This window comes from Macaca thibetana, chromosome 1 (genome assembly GCF_024542745.1).
Source record: "Macaca thibetana thibetana isolate TM-01 chromosome 1, ASM2454274v1, whole genome shotgun sequence".
NCBI classification, from domain to species: domain Eukaryota; kingdom Metazoa; phylum Chordata; class Mammalia; order Primates; family Cercopithecidae; genus Macaca; species Macaca thibetana.
The window spans coordinates 136,317,184-136,340,722 of record NC_065578.1 but is presented as its reverse complement, the minus strand read 5'-3'; the positions used below and the strand labels follow the sequence as shown (position 1 = coordinate 136,340,722).

General features: G+C 45.7%; 1 protein-coding gene and 1 pseudogene across 1 annotated transcript in view; both read left to right on the top strand.

Moving 5' to 3' along the window:
* Positions 1-23,539, top strand: part of COQ8A (coenzyme Q8A) — a 685,974-nt gene that overhangs the window by 485,141 nt on the left and 177,294 nt on the right. The window lies entirely within an intron of this gene.
* Positions 3,675-3,952, top strand: LOC126954298 (40S ribosomal protein S27-like; annotated as a pseudogene).

The following is a 23,539-nucleotide window of genomic DNA, read 5'->3' as shown; positions in this document are numbered from 1 at the left end:
GCCCAGGGTGGAATAGAGCACTGTCTAAGAGTTGTGCTCCATGGCAACCTGAAGCTCAGCAACCTTGAGCTCTGCCCGGGAGGCCTCCAAACCAAATCCTCTGTTAATGTGGTTCTTCCGCTGCTCTTATCTTAATCTAACTCCATCATCACTGAAGCTCCAGTAGGATTTTCAAACATTGTGTGTGCTTTTCCAGAATAGTGTGTTCATGTTAAATTGTTATTGCAGGTTAGGCGCAGTGGCTCACGCCTGTAATCCCAGCACTTTGGGAGGCAGAGGCTGGCAGATCACTTGAGTCCAGGAATTTGAGACCAGCCTGAGCAACATGGCCAAACCCTGCCTCTACAAAAAAAAAAAAAATACACAGATTAGCTGGGTGGGGTAGTGCATGCCTGTAGTCCCCACTACTTGGGAGGCTGAGCAGGGAGGATCACTTGAGGCCAGGAGGCAGAGGTTGCAGTGAACTGAAATTGCACCACTGCACTTCAGCCTGGATGACAGAGTGAGAACCTGTCTCAAAAAGAAGAAAAAAAAAGTTATTGCAGTCCCCTTTTCGAAAACTTTTCGTAAGAGAAAGTTTGCTTATTGTTTTGGAGGAAGGACGACAGATAGTTCTATTCAGTCACCCAGTCATTATATTAAAAAACTCACAGTATTTTAAAAATTATTATCATAAAATGTACTTTGTTTGGAATGCAATGTTTGCATGGCCTGTTTGCTCCAGATTCTAAATCAGGATTGTTAGGCAATCCCAAATTTTTTTTCCAGTAGTTGTTACTCTGCCAGTCTATAACATTTCCCTTATTCTTCCCAACTTCTTTTCCCTTGTTTTTGTCTTCCTTTAGGGGTTAGCATCCAAGACTGCCGTTGCCAGCTACGTGACCTTGGGAAAGTCCCTCAGTGCCTCCATTTCCCTGTTGACAGACAGGGCGTGACTGTGCCAAGCACATGGAATTGTTGTGACAGCAAATTAAATCATCTCTGCGATGTGTGGGAGGCTGAGCTGAGTGCTGGGCAAGTGCTTATTGCACGTTCCTGGTCATTGTTGTTGTTATTGTGGCAGGAGGATTTCATTGAGTTTGGAGCCCTTCCCAGGACAACAAAGCAAGGAGTCATTTAAGATTAATGTTGCTCTTTTATGATCCAGGTAGGCCCTTGGGCAGAGCAAGAAGAAATCAAAGCTGCTTCTCACTGGCCATGTGGGCTCATTGGCTAGGAGAGCTGATTGGGCTCCTTTTTAAACTTGGAAAATAATTCCTCTTTAAATATGGTTTTGGACAATAAAACTGAAACATATGTACCTATAAAAAATGAACATAAATCTTACTCCAAAATCTTCTCTAGATTTCATGGGTGGGAAGGCCAACAGGGAAATCTCAATCCTGCTCTCCCCGAAGCTGGGCAGCTTCCCTTGCTCCCTTGCTGGGAAAGGAGGGAAGCCTCCTGGTGCAGCTACAAAGATGGGGTACTGGGGACCCAGTGACTGCTCAGATCTGGGCACTGATCTGATGTATGTTGAGGGCAAGGTGGGGAGCCAGGTAGATTCCATTCAGGGATGGGGCAGTGAGGATGAAGATTTAGTGGGTGAAACGGGATGAAGGGTGCTGTAGGGAAAGGAGCAGGAATCCGGGACAGGAGTGAGGGCAGAGATTGATTGGAAAGGTATTTGGGAACTCATGTAATTGACAAGGAGCTGGGGAACCAGGCTCCAACAGATCCAAATTAGACATGGGCTAGACAAGACCCCCTCTCAGGAGCGACCTGCATAGGCCACGGCTGCTGTCATCATGACCACACATTCATTCCTGCTCGCCTGTCCCAGGATGTGCTCACCTCTGTCCTACTGGATTCTGTGGCCCTGGACACATCCCCCACACCACTAGACTGCAGGTCCCACTGCAGCTGCTGCTAATTGTCTCTAACTGGCTCTGCATCCTAGTGTCCCTCCCTCCAGATTTAAAGTCCTGAGTGAACACACTTCCTCTACCCACAGAAGGGAAAGAGTGTCTTTCCTCCCACCTGTCCTGTCCAGGAGGGGTTCTTGGCAGCTGGGTAACCAAGAATGACATGTGTTCACTCTCAGGCCCTTAAGAGCAGTACAAATGGACCGACTCGATTAGATGAGCACAGCTCAATGAAAAATCACTGTCAGAAGGTCAGAAGGGAATCAGTAAATCTTGGTAGGGAACAGGGGCTAGAGAACTGGATGGCACATGTTGGTTGAGTCCACCTGCCTGCCTGATTTTATCAAAGATTTACAGAGCTCCTACACCCTACCAGGCGCTGAGTTCAAATCAAGGAATGTATCACAGCTTCTGCACTCAAAAAGTTTACATTTGGAAGGGGAGAGAAATAAACGTCACTTTGAACCGGGCACAGTGGCTCCCACCTATAATCTCAGCACTTCGGGAGGCCAAGGTGGAAGAACCGCTTGAGGCCAGGAATTTGAGACCAGCCAAGCCAACATAGTGCCCATTTTTACAAAAAATTAAAAATTAGCTGGGTGTGGTGGTAGCACACTTATAGTCCCAGCTACTCAGGAGGCTGAGTTGGGAGGATCACTTGAACCGAGGAGGTCAAGGATGCAGTGAGCTATGATTGTGCTACTGCACTCCAGCCTGGGTGACAGAGCAAGACTCTGTCTCAAGAAATAAAAATAAAAACTAAAAACAGCCACTTTTCAAACTGTTAGATGCATGCAACTACAGAGGCAAGCACAGGGAGAAGGGGCTCCTGTCACCCGCCTCATGGAGGGGGTGAGGAGCAGAGGTACAAGCTAAGCCTGCAATGGCCCTGGGGCAGGACAGAAGGATGTTGAGGCAAAAGGATCTGCCTTTTCTGGATTCACAGGGGAGTGATCTCCTGTACTAACTCCTGTCTATGGGCGGTAGCTGCTTCTAACATTCCGACGAGAAGAAATTTTAGACTAAATCCCGTTGCAATGAAAAATGGTGCTGTACTGAACTAATGGCATCTGTTACAGACAAGGGAGTGGGGACTGGCAGGACTTACTGCATGGGCTCATCATGCCAGCCCTAGAGGCGAGGAGGGTCACCAGAGGAGACATAGTTACTCAGATAGCAGGTGCACATAGCAACACCCACAACTGAGAGCTGTAATTATCAGCCCTATCTGACCTAAAGTCCCTTTTCTCTAAAAAATAGTTTGTATCTCCTGAAATGGAATTAGTGCATAACATAACCTACATGCATCCATATTTTCCACAAAGAAAAAGAAAAAGAAGCAATATGAGGGCCTAACTAGGTCATAGAGGTCACAGAGGAAGAAGGAAAGGAACGTATTTGTAACAAAATGATGTGTATTTTAATATGTAAATGTTTGGGTACAGCTACTCCAGAAGACAACATACGGGGTGAGAGGTTCACATCCATACTCAGAATCCTCATAAGCATGACTGTGACAAGTGCAGGCCAATATAGGGAGGTGGATCCCAAGTAGCCTTGGTCATAGTTCATGTGATTTTCTGATGGAATGGGAATGACTCTTGGTAAAGTTTGGAATAAAGTAAAGCCCCATCTTCCATGGAAAACATGGTCTATATTTGTGAAAAAAGCACTCTGGGTCTATATGTAAAACAGAGCCAGGGGCTAGCCTCAGTTAATTATAGCAATCAAATGGATCAGCTGCCTTTCTGGCGGTGATGACCCACCCACAAAAACATGCCCCTTGCAAAAGATCTCCTGCATCCCTTTCCAGAAGAGGAGAAGAGGAAACAAATGAAGTGCCTGGTGCGGAGCCCCAGTTCCCACTCCATGATGTGAAATGCCCAGGATGCTATAAAATCACCACACTTGTTAGCCATGTACAAACAGTAGTTTTGTGTGTTGGCTTCTCCACTGTCCTCCGCCAGCCCACAGGAGGAGAAGCAAGACTTCCAGAAGCCTGATCCTTCAGGAGGAAGCAACACTGGACGCACTCTGCCTCAAGATGAGTGGGAAACCATCCCCATAAACACGTCTCCCATTAAAACAAAACAAAACCGGCTGCCTTGAGTCCTTTCAGGCATAACTTTGTATTAGTTTCCTGTGGTTGCTAAAACAAATTACAAGTTTAGTGGCTTAAAACAACACAGATTTATTCCCAGACAGTTCTAGAGGTCAGAAGTCCAAATCCAGTTTCTGTGCTAAAGTCAAGGTGTCACCAAGGCTGGTTCCTCATGGAGGCTCTGAGGAGAGAGGCCCATTTCTTACCTTGTTCAACTTCTAGTGGCCGCCTGCGTTTCTTGGCTTGTGTCCCCTTCCTCCATCTTCAAATTACATCACTCCAATCTCTGTTGCTGTCACCATATCACTTTCTCCTCTGACTCTGACTTCTCCTGTGTCCCTTCTTTGAGGAGTGCTGTGATTACATCAGGCCCAAGCAGATAATCCAGGACAATGTCTGCATCTCAAGATCCTTAGTCACATCTGCGCAAAGTCCCCATTGCCATGGTAAGGTACCATTCACAGATTCTGGGTGAGAACGTGGACGTCTCTGGGAGCCATGATTCTGCCTACCAGACTTTCATTCCAGTTCCTGCTGCAGTGTGCGCACCAACATTGATGTCGGGTAAGACATACACAAGTCTTGCAGGACTGTGGACAGTTCTTTGCCATGGGGGTAATCCACACATTGTAGAACATCTAACATTCCTGACTGTAGACTAAATGGCAGTAACATTCCCAGTCAACCTGACAAAGAAAAGAACCCCTTACATTTCCAAAATGTAAGGGGTAGGTACTATCTACCTACCCCCACCCCCAAATTGAGAACCATGTTTCCAGAGGAATCAGGCAGGTTTCAGGCATGGCTTGATCAGGACTTCAGACCTATTTTATGATTTTCTGGGCTTGGCCTTCCTCTGTGTGTCAGTGTCATCCTCAGCTTTCCTCACTGAGGCAAATTGGCTGCAGCTATTTCATAAGAAAATCCATATGCTGCACAGGTCAAAGGAAGACAGAGCACTCTCCCCATAGTTCCAGGAAGATCCCTGAGAGCCACACTGACTGGGTCAAATGAAGTCACATATCTGCCCTGATTGGTGGTTTACCTGAGGCATGGAGTTTGTAATGGACCCTTCCCTCCCTCCCTTCCTTCCTTTCTTCCTTCCTTGCCACCCTGGAGCAGGAGCTGGGAATGATATCAGTGTCCCTGAAGCTCATGGTGTGTGTGTGTATGATGCCAGGAGAAAAAGTTGAGCATTGTTTGTTAGGAGAGGAAAGAATGCTGGGTGGGGACCCAACAAACGTGCATAATAGAGAATGTGGCACATTCTCAGAAAAGCAAGCTCCTTGGTGCAACTGTGGTGTGAGGAACAGGAGAATCCCGGGAGTAGGCAGAAAATAGACCATTTATTTAATCAATTTAATCAGTTTCCCTTGTTCGTTAGCCAAGCTTCCCACATACTCACCCATTGACTTGGAATGCCCTGACTGGGGAAGGGAGCCTCTGGTCCTCTGAGTGACTGGGTTTCTTGCTTTGAATCAGTAACTGGGCACTTTGGTTTATACATCAGTCTCTGTGAGCCAGCTTAATGTTAATTGGACCCTGAAAAAGTGGTCACCCTCATGGTATGTGACATCAGATTCCTGAGCCTGCATGACTAAACCCAACCTGCGACAAATCTGCCAAGTTAACAGTGGCCCTGAGAGGCCTCCTGCTGACTACCAAGCCAGCCTCTCCGTAGTGACCCCTCTCCACACTGCCATGTTCCATTAGCCATCTACCACCCATAGTGAGGTTTTTGTTGTTGTTGTTGTTGCTGTTGTTGCTTTTTGAGACAGGATCTTGCTCTGTTACTGAGGATGGAGAACAGTGGTGTGATCACAGCTCACTGAAACCTCAAACTCCCAGGCTCAAGCAATCCTCCTGCCTCCACCTCCCAAGTATCTGGGACTACAAGTATGTGCCACCACACCCAGCTGATTTATTTTTATTTTTATTTTTTGTAGAGACAGGGTCTTTCTGTGTTGCCCAGGCTGGTCTCAAACTCCTAGTCTCAAGTGATCCTCCTGACCTGGCCTTCCAAAGCACTGGGATTATAGGCGTGAGCCACTGCATCAGGTCTCCTATCATGTTCTTAGTCTGATTTTGCGACTGAAGAAACTATGGCTCAAAGAGGTTAAATGATGGGGCATGCAGCCAATAGGTGGGGGAGCCAACAGTTGAACCCAAGTTTATCTGACCACAAAGTTTCCCATTATTACCACCCTGTCTCTTTTTGTATTAGTAACATCTAATGGGATAAACAGACTCCAAAAGCCCCTTCTCATCAAAACAGTAGCCAACTATATTCACACAAGCTGCTGTGCTTAATCACACAAGAACAGAGATCATCACACACATACTCATCTCATGCCTTTGTGTTATTGTTTGAGTCTTTTGTCCCCTGGTCCACAGCCTCCTCATGTCCTTCTCTCCTCCATGTGCCCAGTATAATAGGAGCGCTGTGAATCAGCAGGGAAGTGTCCTTTTCCAAAGCCAAATAAGGGGCTGGGCCCTAAAAACAGCAATAACCCCCACGAGGCTTTATTAATTCAAACAAAGTGTAATCTGTGGTAGGGAGGATTTCTAGGGCCACAAACAAGAGCGAATATGACTTCCAAAGGAAAAGAAAGGGAAAGCCGGGCTCCCTACCTGTTTATTGGGAACAGTTGTTCCTCTAGCCCAAACCACATCTCCTTAATAGGGAAGAGGAGTGCAGCCCTATCAGGGAGCTTTTATTCTTAGGGCAGGAAAAGAGCAAATGATGTTTCTTTAGCCTGCAATATGTCAGCATCGAATTTCTCATTTCCCTCTCTTCTCCTCTCCCTCCACCCCACCCCCAAGCCCTGGTGTTTGTGGCCTTTTGCTTGCAGGAAAATTTATTTCCCATCTGACACTGTTGAAATAATCCATAGCACCTTCTTAGGGATGAGATGAACTGGAAGGTGTGGAAAACGCAATCAAAATTTCCACTGTGTCTCAGCACCTTAGCTTCTGGAAAAAGAAAGGAAGTAATCTGGACCTTGCCTTGTGGGCCCACAAGGTCTGAGAGGGGCTCTGATGTCGGGGGCGAGTCCTTAGCGTCGCGGGAGCCCTAATCAAAATAGAGAGGTGAAGCTGTCTTGCTGCTGGCCTTGGAGAAGGAAGCCTCCGTGGGCCACGGCCCTGCCAGGGAGAGAGAGAAAAAAAAATGGTTTTCCGTTTGAGAGGCTCCAAATTATGAAGATAGCCATCGATGGGTTTCATTTGCCACCGGACAGTTTTTTCTTCCCGAAAAGCTTCCTGATGTCATTTTAAGTACCCAGGAAAGAGCCTTGTTACAAGTGGCTGTGACATCGATGAATGCCATTTAAGGCCGGCTCACTCCTGGGCAGTCAGGGCTTGGGCTTGGTTCAAGATTCTTCATGGGCACCTAGGCAAAGATTGGGCCAGCCTCCTCCCCATCCCCTATTTGTTACTAGGGACCCACCCCAAAGGGATATAGTGGATGGTGGTGGTGGTGGTGGTGGTGTGTGTGTGTGTATGTGTGTGTTAGGGGCCATTGGTATCCTCCCTGAAGTCAAGTTGAAAGGTCAATCCCTGTGTTGTTAGAAACTTTTCTAAAAACTCCACACATTTATTGCCCACTATGTGAAGCTGAGCATCTTGTCTTAAATTTATTAACACTTTTTTTTTTTTTCAAATGTCAGAGGAGACAACCCTGTAGGGATTGAGTGTTCGTTGTACACAGGCCATCTGTGTTTGATTTCATCAGTCTCAATGGTTTTCCCTCTGCCTTTCACCTTTCCAGACTGAGCGGTCCTTCTTCCCAGGCAAAAGTGTGTGTTCATCTTTACCCTTCAAAGTTGACTCCCTTCCACGTGGGGGTGGACAGGCCAGGGAAAAAAATGCCAGCTAAATAGAGAGGCCCTTCTATCTGGGCATGGATGTGAGCCTTCTATGCTGCTTTCTAAAAATAAACTGCAAGCATATAGGTGGTGAGGGAAATGCAAAATCAATTCTCCCTTTCTTCTAGGGCACACAGGTAGACTACATTGTCCTGCCTTCATTGCAGTAATAGTATGATTATGTGACAAAGTTCTTGCCAATAGAACATAAGCAGAAATTATATGCATAACTCTTACTAGGCATTAAAAGAATGAGCATTCCTCCTTCATGCTTTTGCTGTCTTTCCTCCAGCTGGACAGTTGGAACCTGCAGCAACCAAGCTTTTTTTTTGAGATGGAGTCTTGCTCTGTTGCCTAGGCTAGAGTGCAGTGGCACTATCTCAGCTCACTGCAACCTCTGCCTCCTGGGTTCACACGATTCTCCTGTCTCAGCCTCCCAAGTAGCTGGGATTACATGCACATGCCACCACGCCTGGCTAATTTTTGTATTTTTAGTAGAGATAGGGTTTCGCCATGTTGGCCAGGCTAGTCTCAAACTCCTGACCTCAGGTGATCCACCTGCGTTGGCCTCCCAAAGTGTTCAGATTACAGGTGTTAGCCACCATGCCTGGTCGCAACCAAGCTTTGACATGCAAGTGACAACAGTGTCACAGAGCAGTGACTTGGAAGGAAGTGGGGTCTCAGAATGACCAGGCAGAGCAGAGCTTCATACCAGCCTGGAATGCTCACCTGGAACTACACATGAGAGAGATTGAAACTGTCTGTTCTAAGTCACTGACATGTTGGGGCCTCTTTGGTTAGGCAGGATAGCCTCACCCTAACTAGTTTACATAAGAAAGTTCTGCTCCCCTTCCTCCCCGGAGGAGGGGGAAAGGCACAGACATGGAACTATTGATGGTCACTGTTTGACAGAGATTTTTGCTTTTGTTTTCAATGCAAAGGTTTCAAAAGTGCTTTGAACCATCTTTATTGATTCATTCCACAGGGATTGCCCAAGCAGCTCTACATGTAGGGAGGCAGTATGTTGCCTGCGTCCCATACCCAATATTCTCTGCCCACCCTATGCCCACCATGTCCAAGGAAGCCCCCTTCCCAGGTTTTGAGGAAACAGGATCCGTAGAGATGAAATGTGAATTGCTGGTCAAATGCCTTGCTGTGTGGGCAGTAGATGGAGGACAATGAGGATGGAGCGTTTAGGTCAAGAAAAGCCTTCTCTGTCTTTGGGCACCAGTCTCATTCCTGCTCTCATAGACTTGCAATTGTTCACGTCCATTTGTTCACCACTAAATTTATTCCTGACACACAAATCTCCCTCCTACCCGAGTCTGTGTCTTTCAATGTGGTTATTGTCAATGATAACTGTTTAAAGGAGGCAGGGGCTATGTTTGGTCAGAAGGCTTGGGGGTGCCCCCTGACTCTTCCCAACCAGGGTATTGAACTTCTAGTCTCTGGAATTCAGGTTTCACATCTATGAAATGGGACAATGTCTTCTGTCCTGATTGTCTCACATAGTTGTTTTAAAGTTGAGACGCAAATATGGAGTTGATGAGTTTTTCTGAGTCCCATCATTTGTAGCCCCATGAGCACGTGAGTGCACTGGCACCCCCAAATTGAGGACGATACAATCTGACATGGCGACCCCCAAATGAACCACTGCCCCATATTTATGAGGCCCAGTCTATAAATTTCCAGATCTGCAAATATTTCCTTTTACAGAGGCCTTAGTGAAAGTAAAGGGACTGTCCAGATGTCCATCAGTGGATGAAAGAATAAACAAATTGTGTTATAAACATATGATGGAATGTATTTCAGCCATAAAATGGAAGTACTGGCACACATCATGATGTGGGCGAACCTTGAAGCCATTATGCTACATGAAAGAAGCCAGACACAAAAGGTCACATGTTTGGTTCCATGTACCTGAAATGTTTAGAATAGCTAAATCCATAGAGACCTAACACAGGTTGGGCTTGCCAGAGGATGTGGAGAGGGGAAAATGAGGAGAAACTGCTGATGGGTATGGAATTTTATTTCAGAGGAACTAATTTATCTAGTTCCAATTTTTATTTGGAACTAGATAGAGGAGGAGGTGGCACAGCATTGTGAATTACTGAATGCTACTGAATTGTTCACTTTAAAATGCTTAATTTTATGTTATCTGAATTTCACCTCAATAATTATTTTAAATAAAAGGAGCCAATTAAATGATAGTGTTTCACAATGGAACCTCAGGAGTGGTTGCTTGTGAACCTTGTGATGAGTTATTCTTCAAGCTCTCTGAAGAGATTCTCCTCCATTCTCTCCACTCGGAACCCTACCAGCAGATCCTCAAATAATGTCGTTTCATTCAGTGTTGTTGCATTACAACAGTGATGAGAGAAAAAATAGATTCCCAGCTGGGGTAACCATCTGTGTGAGTTTATTGTCTCCCCATGTCTGCGTGGGTTTTCTCCAGGCACTCCGGATTCCTTGCACATCCCAGAGCTGTGCACATGAGGTTCATTGGTGGGTCTACCTGGCCCCAGTGTGAATGAGTGTGGGCGTGAGTGTGATTGTGCCAGTGAAGGAATGGCGTCCTGTCCAGGGTTGATTCCCACCTTGTGCTCTGAGCTCCTGGGATGGACTCTGGCCACTTCTGACCTTGAAGTGGAATAAGCAGGCTAGAAAATGATTGAATGAATGAATACAAATTATTGTCCAACAAAAATCTGTAAAGTAGACAATAATCATAAAAATGCAAGACAATAAAAAACATGGTACAAAAATGTTCAACAAGCTACCATATCGGTTACTGTTTCTTTTTGAACTTCATGGTGGTCAGAGATGGTCCTGATGATTTTCCCTTTGCAAACATTTATTCATTGGTGTAACCCACCACCAACCACGACCACTGTCACTCATTGATTACTTATTTTCCAAGGTTGGGTAAAAATCTTACCCATTTTGATTAATTGTTCATATATATATATACATATATACCTAATATTTATTTCATGTGGGTAATAATACAAGTGTTTTGGGTCTCTATTTACAAGTTTGGTGATGTTTTTATGACCAGAAATATAATGGAGGAACTTTACTCTTACTTATAGCAATTAGCCTATGGCAAAATCGCTTTCATTATGCATCATTTCACTGAAAGTTGTAGTTTCTGAGAACCCATCTGACATTCAGTGGGGACTTACCGTACCTGTAAAGCACTAACTGCTCTTGGAGTTACCATGTCTTTGATGCAACAAGGGCTGAATCAGGACTTGATTAACCTCACCAACTGGCTGCCTGTCTTAGCTTCCGGGTTCATGCTCGGCCAGCTTGAGTCGGGACACTTTGAAATTTATATGTATGTATTCACTACATCCTACAAATATTGGAAAAGCCATTTCAGAGAAATTAGGCAGATCCAGGTTTCCAGGACAGGCTTTAAAAAGTGAAAACTATCTGTGTGACTGGGAGGATATGCAGTAAAATGTTCATGGTGATTGTGTCTTATCTGTGGATGCTGAAAATATTAAGATGTGGGCTTTAACTCTCGTTTTTATGTGTACCTAAGTATTTTAGAACCATTCTACAATAAACAGGACTTGTTTATGTAATTTTAAGGAAAATATAGATGGGAATGGTTTGTTTAAAGATATAGTATATGCACTCATCAGAAATGATATTCATTCATCAGACCTTTATTTATTTATTTATTTATTTATTTATTTATTTATTTTTATTTTTTGAGAGGGAGTCTTTCTCTGTCGCCCAGGCTGGAGTGCAGTGGCTCGATTTTGGCTCACTGCCATCTCTGCCGCCCAGGTTTAAGCAATTCTCCTGCCTCAGGCTCTGAGTAGCTGGAATTATAGGCACACACCACCATGCCCGACTAATTCTTGTATTTTAGTAGAGATGCGGTTTCACCATATTCACCAGGCTGGTTTTGAGCTCCTGACCTCAAGTGATCCACCTGCCTTGGCCTCCCAAAGTGCTGGGATTACAGGTGTGAGCCACTGAGCCTGGCCTCATTAGCCTTTTAGGAGTCCACATAACAAATGTTTCTGGAGCCCTGGTGGGTATGAGGCTTATAAAAATGAGGATGGCTTTCTATAAGAGAGTTCATAGTGATCATCACCCTCCTGTACTATGTGTGATATTTGAAGTCTTCAGAAAGCAATGTGGAAACACAGTGGGGAAGATGCAGTAATTCTACACAGAGGAGACAGGAAGAACTTTACAGACTTCCGTCCCAGCCAGCTGGTCTACCCATTCCCTTCATTTCTCCAGTCTTCATTGTTGTCTTTCCTTCTTTGCTTTTATCATACCCTGTCCTTCCTCCACTTCTGAATTACCTATCACTTGCTGATTGTATCATGCTTAAACATGTTGTATGCTACTTATCTTTTCATGTACATATTGCCCCAACAAATAATAATATTTTTTAGGACAGAAGCTACTATTTTATACCTTTCAGTAACCACAGCATCCTTTTAAAAAAAGTGTGTTATTGATGGTTATTATATCATACATATATTCTGAATCCATCAGTAATATAATAGGACTAGGCACGGTATCTCACACCTGTCATCCCAGCACTTAGGGAGGTTGAGGCTGGAGGATCACTTGAGCCTAGGAGTTTGAGACCAGCCTGGACAACCTAGCAAGACATTGTCTCTACAAAAAATAAAAAAATTAGCCAGGCATGGTGGCTGAGGAGGGAGGCTGAGGTGTGAGGATCGCTTGAGCCCAGGAGGTAGAGGTTTCAGTGAGCCAAGATCGCGCCACTGCACTCCAGCCTCGGTGACAGAGCAAGATCCTGTCTCATAATAATAATAATAATAATAATAATAATAAAATGGGCATGCCAGAATAATCTTTACTATTTGGTTTGTAAAATTCTTAGGATGTATTTTTAAAAGAATCACTGTCATAAATTAAGAGCTGGTGGGCACAAGCCAGGCTACTCGTAACATTCTCTATCTTTAGGGGAGACGAAAGTAGACTGAAGAAGTAGCTGAAAAAATGAGAGTTTCATAAAGCTATTAAGCTCATTAGTTGTATCAAAAATGGAAACTCTGAATAAAATGTGTTCCCACACAATTCACTTTTGTTTAAATGCTTAATACAAGGTAAGGCATGAAAAGAATCATTGTCTAGATTGGAAATGATTCTTTCTCTAGAATGAGAGATGATTTCTGAAAACTCTTTAGATAAACAAGACCCTTTTCAATGTATCTTCAGAAAGGCTTGTTGAATTCATTTGGTTTCAGCCTGATGGTAAGTAACAATGAAGCCCAGAGTAACAGTAGCTAAAGTGAAATAGGAGTTTACTTCCTTCTCAGATTTAAGAAATCTGGAGGTAGCCACTTCAAGGCTGGTGTAGCCCTCCATGGTGTCAGGGAACCAGGTTTTCTATCATGTTACACTGTTTTCTATGACTTCCATTTCCAAGGCTCCATACTGGAGCTCTAGCCATTATGTCTGCAGTCCAGAAGGCAGAGAGAAAGAAGGATATACTCTTATACTCCTTTGTTCTTCTCCTCCTTCTCCTTCTTCTTCTCCTTCTTCTTCTTCTTTTGTTTGAGACGGAGTCTCATTTAGTCGCCCAGGCTGGAGTTCAGTGGCGTGATCTCCGCTCACTGCAAGCTCTGCCTCCCGGGTTCACGCCATTCTCCTGCCTCAGCCTCCCGAGTAGCTGGGACTACAGGCACCCGCCACCACGCCCAGCTAATTTTTTGTATTTTCGGTAGAGATGGGGTTTCACCGTGTTAGCCAGGATGGTCTCGATCTCCTGACCTCGTGATCTGCCCACCTGGGCCTCCCAAAGTGCTGGGATTACAGCTGTGAGCCACCGCGCCCATCCTACTCCTCCCTTATAAAGGACTCTTCAGGCCAGGCATGGTGGCTCATGCCTGTAATCGCAGCAATTTGGGAGGCTGAGGTGGGTAGATCACCTGAGGTCAGGGGTTGGAGACCAGTCTGGCCAACATGGCGAAACCCCCTCTCTACTAAAAATACAAAAATTAGCCAGGCATGGTGGCACACACCTGTAATCCCAGCTACTCAGGAGGCTGAGGCAGGAAGAATTGCTTGAACTTGGGCAGTGGAGGTTGCAGTGAGCTGAGATCATGCCACTGCCCTCCAGCCTGGGCGACAGAGTGAAACTCCATCTCTAAATAAATAAATAAATAAATAAATAAATAAATACAGACTCTTCAGGGAAATTGCATAACACCACACTTGTCAGGTTAGACTGGAGAGTGTGATCTCTATCCTTGACAGCAATGTGCCCAGTTAAATATTGGAGTGCAGGAATTTTTAGCCTTTTTTGGTGCCATGAACCCCTTTGGCAGTCTGCTGAAGCTTATGGACTCCTTCTTAGAATAATGTTTTTAAATGAATAAAATAAAATATGTAAGATTACAAAGGAATCCAATTATATTGATAAGTGATGCTGTTGACAAAGCCTTTGAAATCTGTAGATCCCAAGTGAAGTACCCCTTCTACAGTATCGAAAAAGGGAGGGAGTTATCAGTCTCTGACATGTGACATAGAAAAACCTTTCAGAATGGCTTTGTTCATGATTCAGCAATTGTTGAGCTCCTATTTTAAGTCTAGCCCTGTGCTGTGGATTATGATAGATACAAGAGAAGAGGTGGCCTCTCCTCTCAGACAGTTATGCTCTAATAACCTACATCATTAATAAAAGAGAAAATATTCAGCTTATAAGGTGAGTAGACGTATAGGCCACATCCAATATACCAGCATTTAGGGAGTTCAAAATAAGGGAAAGATTACATGGAGTGGGCCTTGGAGGAAGGGAAGAAAGAAAAGTATAAGATTTATTCTGGGGCAGGCGCAGTGGCTCACGCCTGTAATCCCAACACTTTGGGAGGCCGTGGCAGGTGAATCACGAGGTCAGGAGTTCGAGACCATCCTGGCCAACATGGCAAAACCCCATCTCAACTAAAAATACAAAAATTAGCCGGGCATGATGGCTGGTACCTGTAATCCCAACTACTCAGGAGGCTAAGTCAGGAGAATCGCTTGAACCCGGAAGGCAGAGCTTGCAGTGAGCCGAGATTGCGCCATTGCACTCCAGCCTGGGCGACAAGAGTGAAACTCCATCTAAAAAATAAAAAAAAAAAGATTCTGAAAGAAAGGAGAGGCAGCATATTTTGGGGAGGGGGCAGGAGCATGTAAGGGGTGGAGATGGGATTGGCAGGAGGATCCCAAGGGGTTCCAGAGAAAATGGCTTAAGAGAAGTGACTGGCAAGGAGAGCATGTGATTGAGCTGATTTGAAGTAGAGAATTACTATTAGTTATTGGAAATAAAGGGATGAAGAGGAGTCCAGAAATTTCGGTGTGTACAGAGGTCAGTATGAAATTAAATAGAATTAACTTAGATAGAAGGAAAACCTTCACATTTCTGACAGTGGGTGTTTCTGGGGAGATGAACGTGTAGTAGTTAAAAGGACTGAAGTTTTATCTGTAATATTTTATTTCTTTAAAAACAGAAAGAGGCCGGAACCCCTTAGGATCCTCCTTTCATCCCTTTATTTCCAATAACTAGTAGTAACTGGAAATAAGTGTTTGTTATGTCATCCTTTGTGTTTTTCCTCTCTATATTTAAACATTTCACCATATTAAAAATGGTCATCATCACTTTTAAAAGTTTAAATGAATTTTTACTCTGTTCTTGATATGATTTAACTTACCAAATAAATTCAAGCTACACACATTCTAAAGTGTTACGGCTACTTTTTTTTTTTTTTTTTTTGAGACGGAGTCTCGCTTTGTCGCCCAGGCTGGAGTGCAGTGGCTGGATCTCAGCTCACTGCAAGCTCCGCCTCCCGGGTTTACGCCATTCTCCTGCCTCAGCCTCCCGAGTAGCTGGGACTACAGGCGCCCACCACCTCGCCTGGCTAGTTTTTTGTATTTTTTAGTAGAGACGGGGTTTCACCATATTAGCCAGGATGGTCTCGATCTCCTGACCTCGTGATCCGCCCGTCTCGGCCTCCCAAAGTGCTGGGATTACAGGCTTGAGCCACCGCGCCCGGCCTGTTACGGCTACTTTAAAGAGGCTGCTTTCTTCCCACTGCCCTGAAACACGACATGATGGTTCTTTCCTTAAATTCTTTCCTTAGTCTGGAGTGTGCTCTCATTTCCTCCCTGCCCCGCCATTGTCTAGATTCCACTCAGGACCAGCTCATATCCCTTTTTTCCAAAAATCTTCCAGCCCATTTTGATTTCTTCTTGTGGAACTCCTATAGTACACTCACATGTACCACTTAGCATATGTCATTTGATTTTGAATTTATCTTGTCTTTCCCATAGAAATCATGAAGCTCCTTGACGGCTTAGATTTCTTATATTCAGGGATGGCAATAAAAGCTTCCATTCCCCCATTCCCATGCTATTCCCACAGCAGACATCACTAATCAACCACATCACTTTTTCCCACTGAGCTTGGACATGGTCTCAGGATCCTTCTTAACAGAGCTCCTGGGGCTGCTGTAATTGCCAATTGCAGATTGGGCATGCAGATGAAATGTCTTTCCATCCCTGCCTATACCTCTATAGTTTCCAAAGTACCAGTGTTATTCCCAGGAGAGACTCAGAAGGAACTAGCATAATTCTGAAAATGCCAAAATTATAAAAATCTAAGGCAGTTTAGGTTTTGAAGAAGCCTTATAGCTCATTTTAGTGATAGGCTGATGGCTGGTTCAACTGTTTGAAAGTTTTAAGAAAACCAGGGGACTCCGAAATGTTGGAAAAGGGATTAATATAATCCCAAACACCCATGCACCTGATACCCATTTAGTAGGAAAGCGTGGCTGCCAAGCTACAGGTGAAAAACTCAAGTCCAAAGGCATTTCATCATTTCATTATGAAGTGGAAGAACGAGCCTTTCCAAAGCTCTCCAAGGCCTTGGGAAAGCCCTAGGCCAGAGAGAGAGGAGAAGGGTAGGGGACTGGCTCCTGAGTATCCTTGAGAAATAGGACAGCAAGGACAGAGGCCTGAGGAGTCCTCACATGGACATCCTTGAAGTCTTATCTACCCATGAGTGTCTCAGAGTCCTGGAAAGTCCCATGCCAGCAAGCTGATTGGGGGAGCCTCTTCCTGCATGGCTTTTTTTCTGGCTTCATTGTGGTTTTTTTCCCCTACATTTTAAATTTTCTATAATGACCATGTTTTATTCTCATGATCAGAAACTGAAAGAAAAAAGAAAATATATCCCAGAGGAATACCACTCTTTTTTCCTAAAGTGGTATTTACTATTACTCTACCTTTGAAATCTGAGAGAAAGAGAAAAGCAAAGCATATCATTTCAGCCAGCAAGAAAGTGGGAACTGGCAACTGGAAGGGGTTTTATATAACCCCTTCATCAAAATACTCTGTATGGTGACTGGTCATCTATTTACTCTTGCATTCATTCTTTCTTTCTTTCCGTCATTTGCTTAATAATCATTGATAGAGAGGCTACTGCGTGCTTGGGATACAAGAGAACAAATTAGATACAACCCCTGCCCTCATGAAGTATTCAGTCTGCTGGGGGAGTGAGGGTGCGGTAAGCAGAGAACAGGCATTTATTAGATACCACACATAAGGATATTCAATTGTAGCCAGGCTAAGTATTGTACCATAAAGGTATGTGATGGCCTGGGCTGGAGGGAAGAGGTAACTTCATTGTCATTCCCAGCGCTGTGCTGTCTCCATCATCACTGCATTGGCTGCGGACTGTAGCAGAGCCTCCTTCCTGCCTCTCCCTCTCCAGTCCATCTTGCAGCTCCTTTTACTGCTGACCTTCCCACAGCCCTGCTTTCTGTACTCTGTAGCTCCATAACACACGATTGCTTAGTATTGTCAATTCTCTTTCTCTCTCTTTCCTTCCTTCCTTCCTTGCTTTCTTCAGACAGGGTCTAGCTGCATCACCTAGTCTGGAGTGCAGTGGCATGATCATAGCTCGTTGCATCCTCGAACTCTTGGGCTTAAGCGATCCCCCCACCTCTGCCACCTGAGTAGCTAGGACAACAGACACACCGCCATGCCCAGCTAAGTTTTGTTTTTTGTTTTTTGTTTTTAATTTTTGTAGAGACAGGGTCTTGCTATGTTGCCCAGGCTGGTCTCAAGCTCCTGGGCTCAAGCAGTCCTTCTGCCTCAGCCTCCTAAAGTGGTAGGATTATAGGCATGAGCCGTCATGCTCAGCTCCTATTGCCGATTGTCTTAAGGTTAAAGAACTGTGTCTAGCTTGACCCTCCTGGGGGATCTCACCTCTCCCAGGGTCTCCACTAGCCCATATGGCACCTTTGGTGCAGATTTTTAAAAGGTGGCTCTCGCCGGGCGTGGTGGCTCACACCTGTAATCCCAGCACTTTGGGAGGCTGAGGCGGGTGGATCACAAGGTCAGGAGATCGAGACCAACCTGGCCAACACGGTGAAACCCTGTCTCTACTAAAAATACAAAAATTAGCTGGGCGTGGTGGCGGGTGCCTGTAATACCAGCTACTCGGGAGTCTGAGGCAGGAGAATCACTTGAACCCGGGAAGTGGAGGTTACTGTGAGCTGAGATCGCTTCATTGTACTCCAGCCTGGTGACATAGGGAAGCTCTGTCTCAAAAAAAAAAAAAAAAAAAAAAAAAAAGTGGCTCTTCCAGCCTTTGACCAGGGCACACCACTTGGGGACCCGAGCTCAGGTTGAATTTCAGACCCTAATTCTCTGCTTTCCTGTTTTACCTCTGCAAGTAGACCACATCCCTCCTGAGCAGAAATTTTCCTTTTTTTTTTTGTATTTTGATTCTCACAGCCATCAACTAAGCCCTGGACACAAGGCACAGTATCTTCTTAGAGAGAGATATGAACAACTGACTGATTCTTTTTTTTTTCAGATGGAGTCTCACTCTGTCGCCCAGGCTAGAGTACAATGGTGCCATCTTGGCTCACTGCATCCTCTGTACCCGGGGTTTAAGCAATTCTCCTGCCTCAACCTCCCTTGTAGCTGGGATTACAGGCGCCTGCCACCACGCCAGGCTAATTTTTTGTATTTTTGCTAGAGACGGGGTTTCACCATGTTAGCCAGGATGGTCTCCATCTCCTGACCTTGTGATCCGCCCGCCTCAGCCTCCCAAAGTGCTGGGATTACAGGCGTGAGCCACCGCGCCCAGACAATTTTTGCATTTTTAATAGAGATAGGGTTTCGCCATGTTGGCCAGGCTGGTCTTGAACTCCTGACCTCAGGTGATCCACATGCCTCAGCTTCCCAAAGTGCTGGGATTACATGTGTGAGCCACCGTTCCCGGCCTGACTGATTCTTAAATGACGACAACTTTCAGTGGAATCCTGTGCAGCCTCTACATGTGCTCTTGGAAAGTATTCACCCAACTGGAACACCACAAGAGGTCTTGGAGTTTCCAGGGTAGTCCTGATTTTGAATCTTTGAATCTCACTGTCTAACCACGATCATGGAAAACTTTCTCACTGCCTTAAGGCCTCCATTTCTCCATCTGCAAAGTGGGAGGAATAGCTGGGCACTTTGTATACAGAGAGCTGGGAAGAGAGGACAAATCAGGGCACATTGAAACCTTCAGTAGCTGAGGGGACACGGGAGGAAGACGCGTAGTGGAGAGAAGTAGAGGGAATGGGTCCTGTCTCTCCTGATCTTCACAAGTGAACAGAGTTTACCACAGGAACTGAGAGCAGTTGGGGCCTACTGCTCTGGGGAGAGTGCCTCTCACCAGTGTGGCCCTTATCTGTTTGCAAGAGCCGCCTCCTTCCTGGGCCCCCAGCCACCTGTGGTTGACTGAAGCTCTCAAATGAAATTTGACCCAACCACACAACACCCAATCTGAACACCACAATAGGTCTTGGATTTTCCAGGGCAGTCCTGATTTTGAGTCTTTGTCTCACTGTCTAAACATGGTATGTTCCAGTTCAGGGCCCAAAAACCTGATCAGCTGCACACTGGGAGTCCTAGGTGACAGGTTAAAGTGGAGACCTTGCCTTGTTTCTCACTGGCACCCCAGGCTCCCCTCTCTGACCTGTGCCACATGGGAGCACCTCTCCTGCTGCTCCTCCGTTTCCTGAGCCCAGCCCCTGCCCTCCCACTATCCCAGGACTCATCTGACCGTCATGCCAATGGCGGGCTCACTGGGGTCTGGGGGTGATCAGGCCCTCACTGTCTAATTCATCAGGGACTAGCAGTGGGATGTGGATTGGGGATGTTTTGGGGTGGACGGGTCTTTCGATGGGTGGCACTCAGGTCATATCAGAATAGGGGCTGAAAGCAGATAAAGGCAGGAGAAGCCCCGCTTCCCTTGGCATCCTGCATGAGTGAACAGAAACCGGAAGCAGAGGAGTGTGACGGGGTTGGAGACACCAGAGCACAGCGTGATGTGATGGCTGCTCTCGTTCCTCAATACTGAATCTTCCAAGGGGCCATTTCCTCATCTATACAAAGGGCCCGTAACTGGACAGGATGTGTGCTGAGCGGCCGCCCAGCTGTGGCTCCTCTCCGAGAACACCAGCCCCTGGCAGTTTCCTGAACGCAGTGACCCCGCTGCATACCTGTGACCCCACCCCTGACTGGGCCTGGGAGCCTCCTCTGTCTGAGGCAGCCCTGTGGGAGCTGGCAGGAGGAGAGACACATGGAGGGGACTTCTGCGGCTGAGGGACAGCCAGGAGAAGGGCGGTGGGGAAACTTGTGAGTAAGCAGAAGCCATGAGACAGGGTGAAGGCGCGTGTAGACAGACGGAGCCGCGGCGGCAGGAGGAGCAGCTACAGACACTGCAGGGTCCCCGGGAAACTGAGTCATGCCCTGGGCAGAGTCACTTGGTAGGGCACAGCACGGGCAGTGCTTCTGAAGGCACACCTGCTGCTGTGGAATCCTGAACAACACTCCAGTTCTCCTAAAGGTCCAATTGTCTTGATACCAAACTGATTTCCAGTGTTGCTTTACTTCTAGTTTATCCCTACAATTGTGCTCCCCGGCCTATGGGGACCAGCATTGGTCTCTGTCCCTTGCAACCTGAGACAGTCAACAACTGGTCTTGGTGGTTCATCTGTACCCACTTTACAGAGGAGAAAATAGAGTCATAGAGGTCCGTGTCCAAGGTTGTGGCTGGTAAGTGCTAGAGCCGGGATTGAACTCGGACTTGCTTGATTCCAGCTTCTTTCCCACCATACGCAGGTATTATTGCTGGAAAAAAGGCAAACCTAGAATGTTACGCCTACAGGGTAGGCGTGAGCTCCCGCCATGGCCGGAGTTCCAGCCGTGTCCTGGTTCTCATCACGCAGACACGCTTTGAACCTGAATGTGGAAAGTGGAAAAATGCCAAACTGGTTTGAGAAGAAAGGGGGAGAACGTCAAGTGGAAAATATTCTGTTCTCTGCCTCATCATTAGAAGAAAGGAAAGGGGTGTGTGTCTCATTTTTCTTCACAAAAGCAACACAGGAAGAAAATTGTTTATTAAACCAGGCACAGTGGCTCAGGCCTGCAATCCCAGCACTTTGGGAGGCCGACCGGGTGGATCGCTTGAGCCCAGGAGTTCAGGACCAGCCTGGGCAACATGGCGAAACCCTGTCTCTACAAAAAAATTTAAAAGTTAGCTGGGCAGGATGATTGTGTCTGTGATCCCAGCTACTTTCCCAGCTACTCGAGAGGTTGAGGTGGGAGGATGATTTTGAGCCCAGGAGGTTGAGGCTGCAGTGAGCTATGATCACACCACTGCACTCCAGCCTGGGTGACAGAGACTTTGTCTCAAAAAAAAAAAAAAAAATTAAAAAAAAAGAAAAAGAAAACTTTAAGACACTGCATACTTCAGCAAGTAAGCAAAGATGCAGAGACACTCATTTTGGCTCTCAAGCTCTTAAGAAATCTTTGCAAAAGAAGAAGAAAAAAGATAATCGCTAGCCTTTTTTTTTTTTTTTTTTAAAGAAACCTGAAATTGTTCCGGTGACTTGAGGGCATAATTGAGCGATTTTGTTTTACTTGAGGTCATATAGATTGCATATAATAAGCTGTCAGCTTATTCTACCTGTACCCCAACTGCCTAAGACAAGGCTGAGCATACAGTAGATACATAATAAGGCTCAATGAACAAACCTGCTGCCTGATTACCCGCCAGGCTCCAACAGCTTGCAGGTATAGTAAGGTCTGAACCCGGTGTCTGGTAACCTAGCAGCTCCGTTGAAGGTTACCAGTCCTGGAAAACACTTGGTCTAGAATGATCTTTATAAGAGGCCTTGGGGCCAGGCACGGTGGCTCACGCTTGTAATACCAGCACTTTGGGGGGCCAAGGCCAGCAGATATTTTGAGCTTAGGAGTTCAAGATCAGCCTGGGCAACATAGTGAAACCCCGTCTCTACTAAAACTACAAAAATTAGCTGGGCATGATGGCATGCGTCTGTAGCACCAGCTACTTGGGAGGCTGAGGCACAAGAAACGCTTGAACCCAGGAGGCAGAGGTTACAGTGAGCCGAGATCATGCCACTACACTACAGCCTGGGTGACAGAGCAAGACTCTGTGTAAAAAAAAAAATATACACACACACACACACACACACACACACACATATATATATATATATATATATATATATACTTCCGAGGTGGAAGTGGCCAGTCAGGAAGTCAGGAAGGAGGTGAGTGTTATGGGTCTTTCAAGGCTGCTAGGGTCCCTGTCTGATCCCTCACTGGCTCCACTCTTGCCAACCTCTCCTAAACCCTCTGACCTAGGGGACCTGACTCCGTTGTTAGATGTCAAAGTGTGAGGCATATCCTTTCCCATTCATCTTTGAAAATTGAGTTCCACTGCCTCCTCCTCCAGGAAGCCTTCCTTGATTCTCTGTCTCATTCCCCCTGCTCTTCCCATTCAGGATTAAATCCCTCTCCTCTGTGTCCCCAACTTTTCCTGTGCAGTAGTGCATCTCTCTGTCCTGGTATTCATCATACCAGATTATGATAATCAGTTCACACTGTCAGGGCCTCAGGGTAAGAGACAAGTCTTCTTTAACTTCATATTATCAGTACTTAGCCAAGGGCCTGGCATGTAGTAGATGCTCAATAAATGTTGCTGAATGAATAAAAGAAAAGAAGGGAAGTGGGGAGGACATTTTGGGAAATATGAAATTTTCTTTTTGAGATTTATCTCAAAAATATGTGTCTAGTACTTGTCCACAGAGAGCAATTAAAGTCAGGATTCTATTTTCTGCAAATGATTGAGTTTCTTCACTCCCAGTTGCATCTTGGGCACCTAAGGCAGGAGGAAATTGGGGTAGATTTAGAGGGATTTGGGAACATTGTGTCTGAGGAGTATGTGTGTGTCCTTACACATTTCTGAACTAAATAGATGTCTCTGAACCACATACAAAAGGCAAACATGCCACATTTTGTCTCCCTGGAACTTAGTAACTTAGCAATTTCACCGTTGGGACCACAGCAACCCACTAGCATTCAAATCACTTAGTGCAGAAGGGGGCTTGCTCTCTTGTTCACTATTGTAGCCTCAAGCCTAGAAAAGGCCCTAGCAATGGGTAGGGCAAATGTGCTCATGCTGCAGAGCGCCGGGAAGAGTCGCTCAGCTCGAGAAGACTTTATTTCTTTATTATTTATTTATAATTATTTGAGTCAGGGTCTCACTTTGTTGCCCAGCTTGGAGTGCAGTGGCACAATCACGGCTCACTACAGCCTCA